This window comes from Mytilus edulis, chromosome 4, assembly GCF_963676685.1.
Source record: "Mytilus edulis chromosome 4, xbMytEdul2.2, whole genome shotgun sequence".
In the NCBI taxonomy this organism is placed as follows: Eukaryota; Metazoa; Mollusca; class Bivalvia; order Mytilida; family Mytilidae; genus Mytilus; species Mytilus edulis.
The window spans coordinates 8,469,272-8,481,748 of record NC_092347.1 but is presented as its reverse complement, the minus strand read 5'-3'; the positions used below and the strand labels follow the sequence as shown (position 1 = coordinate 8,481,748).

The 12,477-nt window shown below is 32.7% G+C and overlaps 1 long non-coding RNA gene across 1 annotated transcript; it reads right to left on the bottom strand.

Moving 5' to 3' along the window:
• Positions 1–10,482: 10,482 nt before the first annotated feature.
• Positions 10,483–12,042, bottom strand: LOC139518871 (uncharacterized). Its single transcript, XR_011663474.1, has 2 exons — positions 11,894–12,042; positions 10,483–10,634 (listed from the first exon to the last, which is right to left on the bottom strand). It is a non-coding gene; the product is annotated as an uncharacterized lncRNA (long non-coding RNA).
• Positions 12,043–12,477: the final 435 nt, after the last annotated feature.

Genomic DNA, 12,477 nt, shown 5'->3' with positions numbered 1-12,477 from the left:
ACAAATTATTCGCCATTGAATTTTCATAATTTTCAATCAGTCATTGTGATTAAGCACCTACAGAACAAACATTATTTCTAGTTTACCCTGTATAATGACGATCTCTAAGACGCTTGACGGAGGATAATAGTGCAGGGATACAGGCGATCCACTCTACCTGGTAAATGACGTCATAAAGGCGCACATAATTGATGAGTATTTTCCGGTGACGGACAAACTCGAAAGTGGTCTATTGCTTCGTGCATTTAAGTTTAAGACCCACTGCTAAACAAATTTATCATATTTTTTATTTAGAGAAGCGATTGGTCTCATTTGCCTGTATTCTGGATCTTAATCTGGATAATTGTAGGGCATCTTTCTAACTTGTTTTTATCACCGTGACAATACTGTATAACTTCCTTATTGATTAAGCTTTAATATTGCTTCGATTTAAATGAAAAGGACGAGTCTTGTTTAAACGAAACATGCGTCTGCACATCCAAATTATCAAGCCAGGTAGGTGAGTTTGATAAGTATTCAAACAAATATCTCCAAGAACATTGGTATAATAGTTCCTTTATTTGAATAGAATAGTAAATATGTAAACTATCCGACCAAGAACATCGATATCACACACTCTTAAATCATGTAATTTTTAAACGAGATAATTGACACCGGACAATCAATTTCGGATAAGGGTATTATATGGGCGTCATTTAATTTGATTACATGTATTGAAGAAAAGTATGTCATTAATTTCAGATCAGAGTATTCAATTGTATTATATTATTATTGAACATTGTATTTAATTGTAATATTGTAATATTCTAATATAAAATGTAAGAAAATAATACTTATCTATATGATACCCTGTACTTATAGATACTAACCATTTCAGGGTACCTTACAGTTAAAGCTGTAGCGGTAAGGTCATTGTTAACAGCTTAAGTGCAATAAATTTATATTCAAGTGTTAAAAAAAAGAATAGAAAATATGTAAATAAAAAGATGTGGTATGACGTAGAAAATAAGCAATTATAAGTCACCGTGCGGCCATCAACAGCTTACAAATATCATGCTACAAAGCAAACTACAAAGGGCCCCAAACTGGCAAAAGTAGTTCAAACAGGAAAACTAAACGCCTCAATTATGTACAACACAATGAACGAAAAACAAATGAGAATAAGAAGCAACAAACGACAACCTCTACAATACAGGCTCACTTTGAACATGTGATTTCAAACAAGTTTGCAATTAATAAACATGAGGAATGACAAAGACGTGACTACGACATCAAGATAAAATAATTTTCCATAGAAAAGTCAGTTGAATCACCAAAAAGCACAAAACACAAAACAATTTCTAAGATTGTATATCAAAATCAAGGTTTGTTTACTTTAAATAATAAAGTCTATTTATTTCTCTTTACTAGATATTAAACTAAAAAGTATTCAAGAAAAAATGAACTTTTAATTGTGAAAGGTGTCTTTATAAAACTTCGAAAATAGAGACTTGTAAAGCATTGTTACTTTCTATAACAAATGTTTCTTTTAAACATGTGAACTGTTTTTCTTTTCGAAGCACCAAAGAAGAGATTGACATGTGAGGTTGGAAGTTTTAGTCTCTTTGGTTTCCAACTTGGGTCGTCTGTTTGCAAGGCTCATTGTCTGTATTTGGGACATTCAGATGCATATTGTGATAGCCATAATGTGTGTCATTGTCGATAAAGAAGCCGGTCAGTTTATAGTATTTTCATAGTTCATAGATGTTTTATTGACGAATAATTTTAAAATATGTTGGCATAGTACGAAATGTTTTCTATAAAAAATGAATTCTCTTAAACTTTTAATTACTACACGAGAAATATAATTGTACATTGCTTTGCTGTGTATTGGTGTCGGTAATGGTAAAAATGTTCGTCAACTTCTCTGTCCATATCGTAAACTTCGAGATGTGTGATTTCTCGTTTCAAAAATGAGGCCATTTCAAGTATGAGGTTAAATTTTTTCGTAGTTAAGTGTGCCCCGAAAAGTCGCTTAAAACTTTAGTAAGAAAATGACTTTATAAAAAAACTTCACATTTCACGACTGCATAAACAGCTTCCATAATCATCAGATTTAGATTTTGTTTCCAAAAGTGTACTTTTTGACATAGTGATGATGCAAATCTCATGTGCAACCCAGATCCTCCTTTCATTAACTCGGCCTGAAACCAGGGAAATGGCGAGTATAAGAGTATTCACAGTTACGTTTTCATACTCCCCAGACAGACATACAAAGATATTCACAGTTACGTTTTCATACTCCCCAGACAGACATACAAAGATATTCAAAGGATCAAGTATCAAGCCGCAATCAAAGTAGTATCAACTTATGTCAGATGTAAATTTCGACAACTTATTTCAGATTCAAATGTATTCCATTTAAACGTGTTTAGTCTGATTTTGGCTTGTGAATTTCCTTAATTCATCTGTTAACTTGTACAGCTGGCTTTGGTCACAGACAAATTTCAAAGTGATTTAAGAATTTTATTCTCACAATAACCAATGCAGGCTTACAGCTAACTATTAAATCCAAGTGACATCACACATATTACCATTTCTTAGAATTGAGTAGTTAACGTATAACTTTTATAATGAAAGACATTTTTTGATGATCAGACAAATTTATCACCAGTCAACACTTGTAAAATTATTCACTATCTATCTACAATCTTGTTCAATGTCTGTTTAGATAACTCGATGGAATGGTGGGATACACTAAGTACAAATGATGAATAAAGTAGCATAACAGATATCTGTCACTTCTTTAGTCTGTTATTGTCCAACCCATTTTACATGATTTTATTTCCAATACTGTAATATAAATTTCCCTAAATCAAAAGTATTAGATTGTGTGGAATTTGAATACTAAAGTAATAACAATCATTTAATATCGAGGAAGAACAATAAAATGTGAACCGCATATCAGGAATATTGAAAGAGGGAATATAATTCCGACAAAGGGGAAATAAAAAGCATGACGACATCAGAGTATATGTATCACTGATTTTTAAAACCAAATTGATCGCATCTTTGTGCTCAGATTAAAAACACAATAGTTGTGCAATGAAACATTACATTGATTAAAAGTATGAGAACTTATTTTATTAACATATCAGCTTTAAAACTCGTGTTTCCCGAATGATGTCTGCAAAAAATTTTGAAGTGCCTTTTGTGTTCATGTCTGATTCAAGATGAACTTAGCCTACAGCAATGTATATTTTACATGTTTTATACGTATGTTATCTTTGAAATGGGTATGCTACAATTTGATGAAAGTCTTATGATCCATCATTTCACGGTTGACTTAATCAGAATTTATTTTTTGAAAGGTAAAATGACAAAAATACCAAACTCCGCGGAAAATTTAAAACGGTTAGTCTCTAAGTTACCATGTACCCCCTTATATCAGAAGTGTGTTAAGTTGGTTTTAATTTTAGGGTTCAAGGTTTATCTTATTTTTATCGTCCGAAAATAAGTAGGTTTTTTTTCCTTTTCCTGCAATACCTATTTATCTATTTACTTGTTACCTTTTTCCTTACTGTTTACTTCCCTTCCATTTTTCTATTCTTTTTTGTCCTTTAAGTTGTTTGTCTATTATTTCAATTTGAAAGCTTCAAATTAGATATGTGTAAAAAAATTAAATTGCAAATTACAAGAGCTCTCAGAAAAAAACATGGATGCCAACATAATATATAAACTATGAGTATCAAATAATAACTAACAGATATTTCAAACATCTTTTAATTATCAAATACATTTTCAATCTTTGATTAAAATAGGAATAACTTCAAACTAGAACTACATTGAACAGAACAATTATCATATATAACAGAAAGGAAAATCCTACATCATTGGCTCTGTTAACGTTAAGTCAAAAAAAGGATGTATATCGAAACGAAGTCGTTGAAACTGTTCATCGTGAAAACTCTCAAAGGTAACAATCATATAAGTTTATAAAACTTTGTGCAAGGGCTCCAGTATTGTTAAGTTAAAAATATTTAGAGAAAGTTGAGATAGAGTTCCGTGGAGTATTCTACCATATTGAAGTGTAAGCGTTTCGTTGCATTGATAACTGAAACAGATGCATCGCCATAAAGAATGTTACTATAGTTTCCAATGAATCTGTTAGTTTAATTTGAGTCTTATTTCTCTTTTTTTTCATCTTTTTGGTGTTCAAACTACAGTTCATACATACATTTTTACAAGACATAAGCGAATGGCATGACATGTATGACATTGTTATACTATTAATATTATGCAAATAAGACAAAGTAAACATTTACAAGTTAGTGGTGTAAATACTCAGTGTATGATACGTCTTAATAATACTTTGGAATACATTATAATATAACCATATTAAAAAATAAATTAAATTGAATAGCTTCAATAAATCCCCCTCCCCATCTGTTGACAAATGACTCGTGTTTGTCTTTATAAATATATAAATATTCTAATGTCTCCAGACGTCTTTTCAAAAACTTAAAAAAAGCTTGCACAGATATGAACAGTCTGTCTAATTGTGTGCTCTTCACATAATTAATGTAATACTTTGCCTGTAGAATGCAAGAATTTAAAACTAAGTTATCAGAATTCAATATGTTGCAGAGGCGGTTTTAGAGGGGGGCCCAGGGGGCCCGTGCCCCCCCTTTTTGGGAAAAAAATTGGTTGCTTATATAGGGAATCACTGAAGCGTGACTGGAGCGGGGCCCCTCTTAGGTCAGTCAGTGGGCCCCCACTTATGAAAATTTCTGGATCCGCCACTGTCTTGAGTCTTATTTCTCGCTGTCGTGTTCTTCTCTGGAACAAGATTCCATGGTGACGGGTAGCTACATGCTGTTGTTTCGTTCAACCATGGTTCAAGTTCCAGTAATGTATCAAAGATATAATACATGGTTGGAAGCATAATATTGCGGAAACCTGATTTTCCTAAGCCATTCGAGTTTAGAAACACACTAATATTTTTGCTTGGAATAAATCCGAGAATTGAAGTAAATCCGTATAGTCCTCCAGTGTGGAAATACATGTCCAAATCTGTAAAATATATGTATGAATGTGTATAGGATAAATATAACACATTTAAACTCTGTAGGATAGTTGCTAAGGAGTGATTCATGCGAACAACTGTTACAGTTCTTGTGAATTTATGAAGAATGGCTGTGAATGTGATATAAATATCATTCTAATATGCTGTACTATTATCGTTAACCTGTATTATCGCAATATATTTACCTTTAGAACAAGCATAGTACAGTTTATGGATGGTGTAAACTTCCCACTAACACCATACACCATTACACCATACACCATACACCATTACACCATACACCTTGTACCATTACACCATACACGTTACACCTTTGCACCATACACCTTACATATTACACCATACACCATTCCCCATTCTATCTACATCATCCGAAATTACCCATAATGCAATTAAATTTCAAATATTAAGATTATTAGGTCTTTCCACTTTTCTGTGGAAAGACCTATTGTTTTTCTTCTGATTATTTTTTTTTTTTCTTCCGCCTAATTTTGTGCTTGCGATAAACATTTGTTTCGCAATATGTCGCTTAGATATTTTGTATATGATATCGAACAGTTTATGCGCTTTTGAAATTTACCCTGCGTAAACGAATACTTTTCTTTGTAGGAGTTATCTCCCCAAACACTGTTTTCCTTGTTATGGCATCTCCTTCGCAACCGTTAAAGATTATGACAAATTTATTTTACAAAATTGTTCGTTACATCCTCAGTAATTTTTGGCGTATTTGGATCGAAGCGATTCGAAGAAATTTTATAGGAGTTATCTATCTTTTCGGAATAAATTTGTCGGTATGTTTTTTTAACTCATAAACCGTTAACCGTATAACCCTGGAATGTTTTTATTTGAGTCCCCTGATTCCTAACTTAGAAAATTAGGTCAAGGTCAAAGGTCAAGTTCATATTTTAGATTTTCATATGTCTTTGATTTCCCTATAACTCTTGAACGGTTATAGATACAAAAAAATTAAGCAGTGAAAAATGCTTGGTACTTCAAGGGGCAACTTTTTTTACATTATGACTATATTGATTTTACCATCATGTAAGGGACATAACTCCCATCGATGGTTTTTAAAAGGCCATTTTTAGGCAAAACTCTTAAACAAAAGGTCCTTGACCCATAGGGTCTTTTGCAATGACCTTGTGGAGCAATGACCTTGACGAAGGTTACAAGGTCAAAGGTCAAGGTCATCAAATTATGTGGTTTTGGCACTATTTAAACAGTTTTATGTGTGTTTGAATTTCAACCAACCAACCAACATACCAACCAACCAACCAACCAACCAATCAATCAATCAATCAATCAATCAATCAATCAATCATGTTTCCGTCTCATGTGTTTCTTATAGGGTTCAACCAACCAACCAACCAATCAATCAATCAATCAATCAATCATGATCATGATCAACCAATCATGTTTCCGTCTCATGTGTTTAATATAGGGTCCAAGATCTCCTTTGTGTCTTTTTCCGTGTTTCAATTGACCCTATCCAATGTGTTTAACCAACCAACCAACCAACCAACCAACCAACTTATCAATCAATCAATCAATCAATCAATCAATCAATCAATCAATCAATCAATCAATCAATCATGATCATGATCAATCAATCATGTTTCCGTCTCATGTGTTTAATATAGGGTCCAAGATCTTCTGTTTCTTTTTCCGTGTTTCAATTGACCCTATCCAACGTGTTTAACCAACCAACCAACCAACCAACTAATCAATCAATCAATCAACCAATCAATCAATCATGATCATGATCAATCAATCATGTTTCCGTCTCATGTGTTTAATATAGGGTCCAAGATCTTCTTTGTTTCTTTTTCCGTGTTTCAATTGACCCTATCCAACGTGTTTAACCAACCAACCAACTAACCAACTTATCAATCAATCAATCAATCAATCAATCAATCTGTATGACTGTTTAATCATGACAGTTTATTGAAGGAACAAACTCTCAATTATTCAAGAAAAATTGAAATTTAATATTGTTCTTACGTCACTTCTGAAAAAAAATCCACATGTTCTCTGAAACTACAAGTACAATCGACCTCAAAATTACCTAAAATAAAAGAAAAACTTTCCAAACTAAACATGAAACTTCTCCGGTAACAATAATATAGACCCCATACAGAAACAAACAAACAAACAAACAAACAAACAAACACCCCCCAATTCAATTAATTTTACAGGGGGAAAGACCCCCTACAATTGCTTTTTTAAAGCAATTGATTTATATTTTTTATTATTTATGTTTACAATCCGAAAAATTAAAATAAAAAGAACTTCGTTTTCAACCAATCAAATGTTGTACACCGTTCATTCACACCATTCCCGATCGCACGTTACACAATCACACCATTCCTCGTACACCAGTACACCATTCCCCTTACACCATACACCATAGCACCATACACCTTACACCATTGCACCATATGCCATACACCATTACACCATACCCGTTTTTTTGGGAAGTTTACACGATCCAAGGGCTGTAATACACGAAAACGGCTGGTCCTTGTTACGACAAACTTATTCATACTACTAGATATTTTCAATTTTTGAAATCAAACCCCCCAGTTAACGTAGGCCAAGATTCAGATTCAATATATTTATCTCTATTATACAGCAAAATTAACAAATCAGTCCATTTTAATTTATTTTTCATGATAAACTTTTATAAAACGAAAATTCCGCAAAATGATACTTTTGTCTTGGCATGGCAACAAAACAAGGTGACGTCACAGGTGTGTTTCGGTAAACAAAAAATCAAATGTAAATACCGGGCGTTTTAAAGCTTCTTGTATGCCTCAGAACGAAAAAAATACATTTGAAGAGAAAATATGAAAAAGTGAAAAATGCGATATAAAACTAATCATTGAATTATATATTACTAACATCAAATTTGGTAAAACGGAACAGCCAAAACAGTATCGGATGTATAGGGCTTTCACGGCTAACAAAATTACAGAATCTGTCCTATTAGAATCGAAATAATTCATGGCAGCTAACGATCAAGATAATTTAATCGAATATAAATGCCCAACCCATGGTTAAATGAAAACAAATCTACCGCTGCCATGAATTATTTCTTAAATATTTGCATTGTACTAAACCGACAAATAGGACTGGATTTTTACCTTGCGAGTACAAATTTATTTTAAATGTTGATATGTATTCTACTCGGACATATAAGACTGACTATGGATAAACCAGTATTTTTTACTGCAAAATACCGAGTGATGGGGTGAGAAGCAGCAAACACCCCTTTTCAAGCCTTGGTTTGACCAGGGATCGAAACCTAGACCGGCATCTATCATGAAAATCTGCAGTAGACTCTAATTTCTTGTTTCACGCATTTTTCTCAGACGTCTTTTCCTAATAATTAATGAATGCAATTATACTTCTTCACCAATGTATTTTTTTTAAAACCAGGCCATCCCATGGTGTTGTCAGTTTATTTTTACCTATGAGTTTAAACGTCCTTCTGGTATATTTTGCTGCTCTTTTAACTCAGGTGTATATGTAGTTTTGTTTATGAGACCAACTAAATATATACATGTAGGTAAACCTTTAAAAAAATGTATGATTCATATGTCCCCGAAAGTAAAGTATTGCCATAATGAATTATGTTTGCTTTTGGGATCCCAAACGCAAATTAATACTATAATTCATTATTTTATTTAAGGGAACCATCATTCTTCATTGAGCAATATAATACCAAACAATTTGATATATGTGTTTATATCCCCAACAATAATAGTGCTAATATTGATTCTTTTACAGGAGGAGACTCGTTACTTTAAAGGAAAGCTAAGGTTTGAAAATTTATATCATAATCTCGTCCTTTTCAAAAAAGTTTCATCGAAAGGTACTAATACCTTAAAGATAAATATTCCGTATCAACTTCATCAATTACACACGTTCTTGATACTAACATTGTTTATTATCTTAATAACGTGTTTTTGTTTCTTTTATTTGTCTTGAAGAATATATAGTTTTACTGTTTAGTCCGTTTTTAGTGCTATCTATTTGCAATGACTCTGTACTTATACATCCCGTCATTGTGTTATTGTTCTATGATAATTTTTGTATTCCTGACCTTCATTTTTGCTAATGTGCTTTGTTTATATGCTTTTTTGTGTTTCTTCTATACATTTGACGTGACTTTGTACATATACATCCCGTCGTTTTGTTATTGTGCTATTGTACAAAGTTTTGTATTGTTGTTTGTCATTTTTGCTAATGTGCTTTGTCTGTGTGCCTTTTTGTGTTTCTTTAATGCAGATGGCGTGGCCTTTCATTCATACATTCTGTCAGTGTGTTATTGTGTTATGTTACAATTTTGTATTCTTGTCTTTTAAATTTTGCTAATGTGATTTGTCTGTTGGTCTGTGTGTACGTCTTTGATATATATTTGTTTGTTTTCATAGTTTTTAACATTATAACACAATGTTGTCTGCTGTACTCCTAATTATGTTTGTTTGTTTTGTTCACTCAACGTTGTCAATATAATGGAACTTGATGCAATGGCAAAGAAGTGAGAGGTATAGTAAGCTATAAAACAAGGTTTAATCTACCATTTTCTACATAAGAAAATGCCTGTACCATGCCAGGAAGATGACAGTTGCTATCCATTTGTTTGATGAGTTTTAGCTTTATATTTTGACATTTGATTAGGGACTTTACGCTTAGAATTTTCCTCGGAGTTCAGTATTTTTGTAATTCTACTTTTAAATAAGTTGCATAATTCAAGTTCATGTATTGTTTTTAACGAGTATCTTAGTTTTACACTTTGATTTATTATCGATACCAGGATTAAATTCCTGAGCGTTACTTCTACAACTCATCAGTGATGCTCAAATCCAAAAAAGTTATAAAAAAACCAAAAAAAAACATAAATTATGTACGAAATTGGAGAGCATAGAGGTCCCATGGGCCAGCAGTTGTAATAAAATATTTAGTATTACTAATGTTTTATCTTTTGTATTAGTCTTCTTTTTGGACTTACACATTACGAGGCATGCTCTTCCTTTTAGTACACATGATATCGGATATGTTCCTTACGTCGTAACTACAATCCCCTTCCCTTTTCATGAATGTGACCTACCAAATTAGACTATTTACCGAGTTTGTTAAAACATGAGCAACACGACTGGTGCCACATGTGGAGCAGGATATGTTTACCCTTCCGGAGTACCTGAGATCACTCCCACTTTTTGTTTTTGGTTCGTGTTGCGTCTTTAGTGTTTATGTTGTGTCATGTGTACTATAATTTATCTGTTTCTTTTTCATTTTTAGCCATTGCGTTGTCAATTTATTTTGGATCTATCAGTTTGACTGTCCCTCTGGTATCTTTCGTCCCTCTTTTTAAGTACCTTTTGTTCCGGCTGTTTAATCAATTAAATTCCACACAATATTATTCGTTTGATTTTGTGATGTGTTAATTCGGAATTTATATCATGTAAAAGGATGGGTTAGTAGAAGACTGAAGAAGTAACAATTATCTGTTTCACACTTTTATTCATCATTTGGACTTGGTTCGTTCCACGATTTCGACAATTATCTAAAAAATAAATAAAATTACAGATAAATGGTCATTGTTTTTACATGATGACAATAGATATTTCATGATCTAAATGATATACTACGTACTTTAACTCGTCATTTATCAGAATTTAAAACAAAAAGTAAACAGATGCTAGCAGAAAGGCGTGTCATAGACATAGATTTCGTTAGTATTACTTTAAGCTTGGATTTGGTATATCCAAATTATGATTCTTAATACGCTTCAAAACCTCTCTCATCTATCTTTGAATTGAACAGTGAATTTCGATAAAAGAATCGAGTAATTTTTACACCAAAAGTGCATCTGTTTCATGTCCATTTGTGCCTTTATGTTTTTACTGTATTTAGATCCATGGGTATTAAGTATGATTTTCTTATCAATAAAAAAGAAATAACTACATATATTTTAAAATACAGTTATGAACTCTTATTGCCCTAAATCTTGTTGATTATCTATATATTTGCAAAAAGTTCATCATATCTCTTGGTCTTATTCATACGATATTGCAACAAAAGTTGTATATATATATATGCTGCCATCTTTTTCTATTATGAAAAAAAAAAGAACAGTGTTGGACAATAAGAAAATGGGACAATGAAATTAAGAATGGAAATGCAAAATGTGTCAAAGAGACAACTACCTGACCATAGAGCAAACAACAGCCGAAGGTCACGAATGGTTTTTCAATACAGCTCGAAACTCCCACCCCTTAGGCGTATTTTTGGCCCCTCAACAATAATGGGTACTAGTTCAGTGATATGGACGCCATACTAAACTCCGAAATATACACAAGAAACGAAACTTAAAATCATACACGACTAACAAAACCCAGAGGCTTCTGACTTGGGACAGGCGCAAAAATGCGTTAGGGTAAACATTTTTTTGATATCTCAACTATCCCCCTATACCTCTAGCCAATGTCGAAAAACAAACACACAACAATATATAAACTACTTGAATAAATACAGTACATTTGTATTGATAAAATTCAATCAGTGAAAATAATCTTTACGAAATTAGGCATATAAGGATCAAAGATTTTGATAAACAAGGGGCCGACGGACCAGGCAAAATAAGAAGTGGAACTTGTGAAAGAATCAATGCTATAACAATATTTATATAGTATCCTGCTCCATTAGATCACTCTGTAAGGAAGAGTTACTAAAAATATTCAATAAATAAAGAAAACAAAGGTCAAGATTACGCAAATATTTCTAAAGTAAATCTGTGAAATGATTAACGGACTATACCCTCACCTTGTTAGTGGCGACAGTGACACACATTGCGGCTATCACAATATGCACCTAAATGTCCAAGAAACAGACAATGAGTCAGACAGGCAGTCGTTCCAAGTTGTACACCAAAGATATTTGCACTGCCGGCCTCACATGTCAATCTCCTTTGTGGTGCTACAAATTGAAAGATTCAATAGACACGTGTTTTCGAAGTCGCAAAATATGTTGAAGCTTAATACATTCAGTATGTGCCCGTGCCAAATCAGTACTCTATAATTTGGTAGTTGTCGTTCGTTGATGCATGTAGTATTTTGGGTAAGGGAAGAAAGGATATAAATCAAGCTGTTGTTTTTGGAGGATAGTTGTCTCAGTGGTAATCTAACCACATCTTCTTATTTTGATATAAACTGTACATAGATAGAGCTCTACGGCTTTAATGCATAATGTAGTGCCTATCTAACAATAAGTGTTACGTATTTGTGAAATAGTTTCGAAAAAGGATGATTCTTATTCTGATTTATGGTGATACTTTTGTTTCTCTTGTAAGAACATGACCAGTAATTATGAATAAACAAATGATATAAAAGAAATAGCTACGAAATGTT